Source organism: Haemaphysalis longicornis, unplaced genomic scaffold (genome assembly GCF_048455015.1).
Source record: "Haemaphysalis longicornis isolate Haplotype H1 unplaced genomic scaffold, Haemaphysalis longicornis Haplotype H1 scaffold_10, whole genome shotgun sequence".
Lineage (NCBI taxonomy): Eukaryota > Metazoa > Arthropoda > Arachnida > Ixodida > Ixodidae > Haemaphysalis > Haemaphysalis longicornis.
In genome coordinates, this window is record NW_027526204.1 from 56764839 (window position 1) to 56771488 (window position 6650).

A 6650-nucleotide genomic window follows, 5' to 3' on the forward strand; every position below is an offset into this window, starting at 1 on the left:
GCGCTAGCCGCGCGCGTTGCGTGTCCCAACACGATGGATGACGACGGTTAGAGCGCGGTGAACAGGCCACAACGCAGCAAACAGTAGTTACCTAAAGAGCCACAGCACCGTGCCACGAAACAAAGCGTACTTAAACTAAAGTGCAGCGTATTCAAAGGAACTTGAGAGATAGTGTTACACGTTCTGTAGGAATGGGTCATTTGTGTGTCCTAACGCAACGGTGTCCGTCGGACTACTTGAGCGTTGTGCCTTTGCGCGTTATTTTTCTCCGCGACAGGGCTGGTGGACGGACGCGTCACCCCGACGTCTACGTCTCTTTTGTCACAAGTGTTGTGGAATTGAAACCACCGTACTACTGCTGTGCATGTCTTTGAGGTGCGTTTTGGTGTCGGTGGCTGTGTTTGAAGCATACCTGCCTGGTGGAATAACATCGTTTGCCTGCTGCGGCCGCCGCTAAAAACGTAAGTCGCCATTTCATTTTACCTTGCGCTGTACGGGAGAGAGAGAGAGAAATAACTTTACTCACATAAAGGGTTAGGGCGCGGTGGGCACGACCCGAAGGGTCGCGACGACTTCAGCCGCTCGAGTCACGAGCTCCTTCTGGAGCTGGGGGTCCGAGCGGCCCAACGCCTCCATCCACTGGTCAGGAGAGCTAGCGCTCGTTCCCGCCAGAACTTCAGCTGTCATTTATAACGACTGGCGCTCGTGAGTGCTGCTGAGCGTTGTTGGTTCTTGCGAAGAATTAAGTGGTCATATAGATGTGCTTCCATTTATGTGACGCCAGTTCTAGCTATCCTTTTTCCGGCTTTGTGTTTTCCGCACAAGCGGCCGTGCTCCCACTGCAGGTTCACGACGTTCAGCATGCGTTGAGGCAAGACACGTGTGCAGTATAAGACTTGGGGATGTATTTAGCTGGCTTCAATAAACTCTAGCTATAAATGAAGCTTCCGTTTCAATATTTTCTTGAGCAACGCAAAGATATTGTCGAGCGACAAAGTAATTACACTGCCGCTGAGCCGTTCGCATCTGGCGCGTCTGACTAGGTAGAAGTGAGCGACGGCGACAGCAACACCGTAACCAGTTCATTACCCAATCTGTTAGGTTTGTAGCGTCGCATCAATTGTTACTTTATTTGGTTACCCCTTAAAATATAACGCATTCAAAGTTCACAAGCTTTCTCTCCTACGTCCAAGTTGGCATAGACGTCTTGCAAAAAAAAAAAAAAGACGTGAACGTTCGTGCTTTCCGAACCCATTGTGTGTTAGTTTTTGTGGTGTGTGCAGCATGACCACAATGCGAAGGGCACCGAATGCGGCAGCTTCGCGAGGAGCCGAAAGAAACGACGAGCGGCCGTCAAGCTGCCATCTTCTTTATTGAAACGTAATACGCGCGAGCGCGCGGCGCGCGGGAGTAAGACAACACGGCCGTACAAACGAAAAAACAAAAGCCACAAAAGCGCAGGACGGTGCGCGCCCTCTTCGGTGAGTCACGGGGTCTCTTGAGCAGGCATAGGCATGCGCGCTGCAGTACACGTGGCACCACCCTGTGGCCGTTTATTACACAACTAACATTGCGTAGGGCGTTGCCTTGTAGTCTCTCATCCCGCGTTGTTAGAAAACAAAAGTACGCTAATAAAACGTTGACGGCACGACATTGCAGCCAAGATTAATTGTTTATGTGGCTACAGTAGCCACAACGAAATTTCACGGAACCGCTGAGGTGTTGATTTGTATATTGGAGTTTTTTCATATTACCTTGCACGACTGCAATAAGAGTGAAGCCCATTTTCGGTGAAATTCCGGACTGTTTTCTCAAGAACGAGCCAAGTAACTGCTACCGTAAAACGCAGTACTCAAAAATGAATTGTGCAGTACGTTTCATGTTTAATAGCGAGTGAATGGGCCATGGCGCTCCACGGCGAAGACTACTGCACTCAACTCCGGGCTGTCCAGAAGGCCTGCGTTAGGGCGGAGGTCCTAAACCTCCCGCCACCCGCGTAGGTGCGGCCCGCATCTACTCTGGACGGTCATCTGGGCCGCTAGGTTAGACCTTAAGGACTTAATAAAGTTCAATGTCTGTCTGTCTGTCATAGCGAGTGTTAACAAGCGAGAAGTTTAGGCTGAATATTTTCACGCGTACAGGTGCTGTCAAAAGTAATTGGAGCACGGGAGCTGTGGCCGAGCTGTATCGGAGCGCCATGCAGCTGCACCGGCGGTAAACGAAAGGACAAGAACACACATGCGCGCCTGCCGACGGCGATAGCCCAATTATACCTTGCAAACCACTTCTTTTAACCTAGCTTAGAACATTGTTCGCAGTATATTGGTCTCGGCGATGGCGCTCATAGCGCACACCCCTAAAAATACTTGAAAGAAAAGCTGCCACTGCAGTTTCTTTTGATAACGTGCCGTTTTTCCGGCAGCTCGCGTGCGCTGGAAGTGCGCCAGAGACGTTGGGAGATGCGACTCTGCTATCAGCGCCATCGCCGAGACCAGTATGCTGCGAACAATGTTCGAAGTTTGGTTAAAAGAAGTGGTTTGCGAGGTATAGATGGGCTATCGCCGTCGGCAGGCGCGCATGCGTGTCCTCGTCCTTTAGTTTACCGCCGGTGCAGCTACACGGCGCTCCGATACGGTTCGGCCACAGCTCCCGTGCTCCAATTACTTTTGACAGCACCTGTACGCGTGAAAATATTCAGCCTAAACTTCTCGCTTGTTAACACTCGCTATGACAGACAGACAGACATTGAACTTTATTAAGTCCTTAAGGTCTAACCTAGCGGCCCAGATGACCGTCCAGAGTAGATGCGGGCCGCACCTACGCGGGTGGCGGGAGGTTTATCAACCACGGACGTCCGTGGGACGTCCGAAATACAGCCGGACATCCAAGGCCCAGTTTGGACGGCCACTGTACGTCCATGTTTGGACGTACATTATCGGACGTACAGTGGACATCCAGAAACGGATGTACAAGTCCGAATTACATCCGCCAACGGACGTAAAAAGTTACTCTGAAGCATCAAATAATGGCGTAAATTAAATATAAAAGCAAAAATGAAAAAGCTACGGTGCTTTTCAATTAAAAACATTGTGTACATCAACACCATGGCTTGCAGGTTACAAGTTTCATCTGCATATTTTTAATATTAAGCCTAATTTTTTTAATTTTTTGAAGCACTTCACCAACTCCAACGATGACCTCTTTGGGGAAGGATATATAAGAATTGAGAACCTCTAACGAAACATGTGAAGCAAGTTCACTGTGTTCATGTATGCCGTCTCCCCAGTAGTGCGTTTGCCTTGCGCGGTGTACTGTATACTAATCGTTGTAAGAACATTAACTTCTCGTTATGTGATTCTGGAAATTTTTACTGAACATCCAAAATACAGCCAATTTCGGACGTCCGATTGGACGTACGGAAGTGTTAAAACCGGACGTCTAACGGACGTACATTGTACGTCCATCGGCCCTGAAATGGACGTCATACGGACGTCCGCTAGAGCCGGAATGGACGTACAGCGGACGTCCGTCGGCCGTCCGGTGGTTGCTAGGGTTACTTTTGACGGCACCTGTACATGTGTTAAGGCTGGTGCTATTTAGTATTTAGCTGGTGCTGTATTTACTAAGCAGCGTGCATTTAGCATTATAGTGAGCTATTTTTTTTTCACTTATTACAGGCCCTACGACGTAAAAGTGTTTCCCGTGGACAAGTGGCGGATGCAGCACAGACAAGCCTTCCCAGCTGGCTGTTCTACAATAGTGCTGTTCAACAACATATTGTGATCTTGGCAGGTCGGCGAATTACCGAGCAGGAGGGTCTTGTTTTCATTTACCTGAATGCTTGTTTTGTAGGCATCTCTAGCAGTTAAACGAAGCATAATGGGTTCGCGCTTCATGAGCAGCGCTTTTTAATTTTTTCTCGACTATTGTATTTGTGTTTGCTTTCGTGATTGTGTTCGTATTCTTGCCACTGTTAAGCCAGTTTTATCGTTGTCAATTTGATGTGCATAATTCAAAACACTACACAGAGAGACCCGGTGTGTTGTGTTGCTCAATTGTTTTTGGCAAGTCGCGTAATGGCTTCGCAAAGTTGATGCAGTTTGTTTATTGTGCCTTGCGGTCCGATTTCTGTTTTATACATGCCATTGTTCAGGAAAATATTTAACGAGTGCGCATAAATGAATAATTAATGCGCACTCGTTAAATAATTTCCTGTATAATGGCACGTATTAAGCGGAAATAAGTGATGACCCTCCCTCAAAGAGATTTTTGCATGAGGGCAATTAAAACACAGCCCTGACGAAGGAGCGTCGAACTCCGAAACTGTTTGAAACAAAAACGGGAAACGCGTCAGTCGACTTCTTTCACCATTTTTATACTTGCCCATCGAATTTCAGGATGTGTGTGTGTGCGTGCGTGCGTGCGTGCCTGTGTGTGTGTGTGCGTGCGTGCGTGCGTGCGGGCGTGCGTGCGGGCGGGCGTGTGTGTGTGTGTGCGTGTGTGTGTGTGTGTGTGTGTGTGTGTGTGTGTGTGTGTGTGTGTGTGTGTGTGTGTGTGTGTGTGTGTGTGTGTGTGTGTGTGTGTGTGTGTACTGCGCACCCGCCCGCATAAAAATGTGTTTTTGCATTGCATCGTTCTCGCTGCACCATGGCATCCCTTTCCGTCGATCCTACTCCCCAGGTCACACTGCCGCCTCCTCACGCACTCGTCACGACGCATGCGATATGGATACGCTGCACAGTCCCGGTTGTTGGCGGCTTTTGGTAGAACAGCACGGGAACACCACATTGCACAGCTTAGGGTGGCGATTCATCGCGAGGTCGACGAACAGTGACCACGGCTAACACTGAAGCCCGGCTGGGTCTCCAGGCATCTTCTCGACGGTCTCGGGAAATCAGGGCTACCGCACCTTGCAGGCAGCTTTCCGAACCCTGGCTCCATCAATTATACCTTGCTTTTTCACATGTGACAAAGCAAGGTATAATTGATGGAACCAGGGTTCGGAAAGCTGCCTGTCACGATGCAAGTTCTCCTTCTCCCGCCATTTTTTCTTTCTTTTCTCCTCCTCCCGCCACTTTTTTCTGCCTGTTCACTTGTGGCACCATCTTGCCAGACCACCCCCACAAAGGGTGGTTGTCCATGTTCAGCCATCTCAGTGTATTAAACCTCCTCGTCCTTGAAGCCTGTCTGGCTCACACACCACGGATGTCTTCTGTCTCATCGCACAGAGGTTGTTCTGAAGGCAGTGGAAGGGGCAGGTTAGGGAACATTAGCCGAAATTTAGATTTTTGTTATGCGCGCCTGACGAACGCTCACGTCTTAAGAGAAGCACGATACGTTACTGTGTCGGTTCTACTGGCACAAAGGCATGTGGGGTAATGCAGCGTGAAGTCTTTGTATAATGGTATTTCTCTGCTTGTGAGTACGACTATGAGATGAATGTGATGCAGATTAAAAGCATTCGTACAAGGGCGTAAGGGGCCATTATTCCAAAGGGCGAGAAAGGACTCAAAGCAACAAGAAAGCAATGTCATTAAAGCATGAAGAGTTCTAGGGGCCCCAACAAATGCCTGTTGCTCTAAGGGAAGTGAGCACCTGGCTTGCACAAGAAAACTGTCACTGATTTCAATGAAGTCTAATGTTATGCATCATAGAAGATGTGGGCCCAGAATTCTGTCACCAGGGTGTGAAAACGGATATTTGCTGAGAAGCACTGTGAACTTCCGCAACGACATGGTTTGGCCTCTAAAGGTGACGGTGAGCATTAAAACCTCCTACCAATATATAGTGTGTCATAGTTCATTATAGGCTTTTCGAATTTTTGAACTCACGAAGTCATGATATGGGGGGTGTTGAGCAAACAAAATTGTTGACCCGCCAAAAATTATTTTATGCTCATTATTCTAAAAATAATTCTAAAGTATTCCAATGAATATAAAAATTTGCTCTAAAAGCCCACTTCAATGTTAGTTTGAAGGTTCATTTTGTGGGAAAGTTCTGACCTTTCGATAATGATGAATACACAGCCTGAAGAGTAGGCGCACTCATGTCGGCCTTTTCGGAAAACGGCTTGGTGCGTAAGAAAGTCTGTATGACTGGGGCTTATGTGTGCCTCCTGCAGACACGGTATGATGGGTTCATATTCAGAAAAAAATGTCACGTATGTTATTTATAATCATTCCCAGATAATTAATGTGAATGAAGCTTTAGTAAAACTGTTTTTGAGAAGAAATGGAGAGGTGTTCGTGTTTCTGGCGTGTCAGTGGACGTCTTCGTGTTCTGTAACCTTCGGAGTGGCTTTTTATAGTGCTCAAGCAATTGGCATTGATTTTTGTATGTCTGTCAGAGATACAGACTGCAAGGCAACAGGGTGTACTGTATCAAGTGATTTGGTCACAGGAAAACAGGAGCATTGTCTGGCTTAGGAACACTCATGATTTGGAGTGCAGGAAACAAAACCTCCGTGCCGCTCCTTTTCATTAACCGATCACGCATTTTTGGAGGAGTCAGAATTCTTCATGAGGGGCAGAAAAAAAAGTAAATGGGCTGTGCAGCTGTGATTAAAGGAGCCATAAAGAGAAAACAAGTTTGGTTCATTCAAAAGACTGCCTCGTCAGAATCATACTGACACCAGTTTTAACGTAAACTTC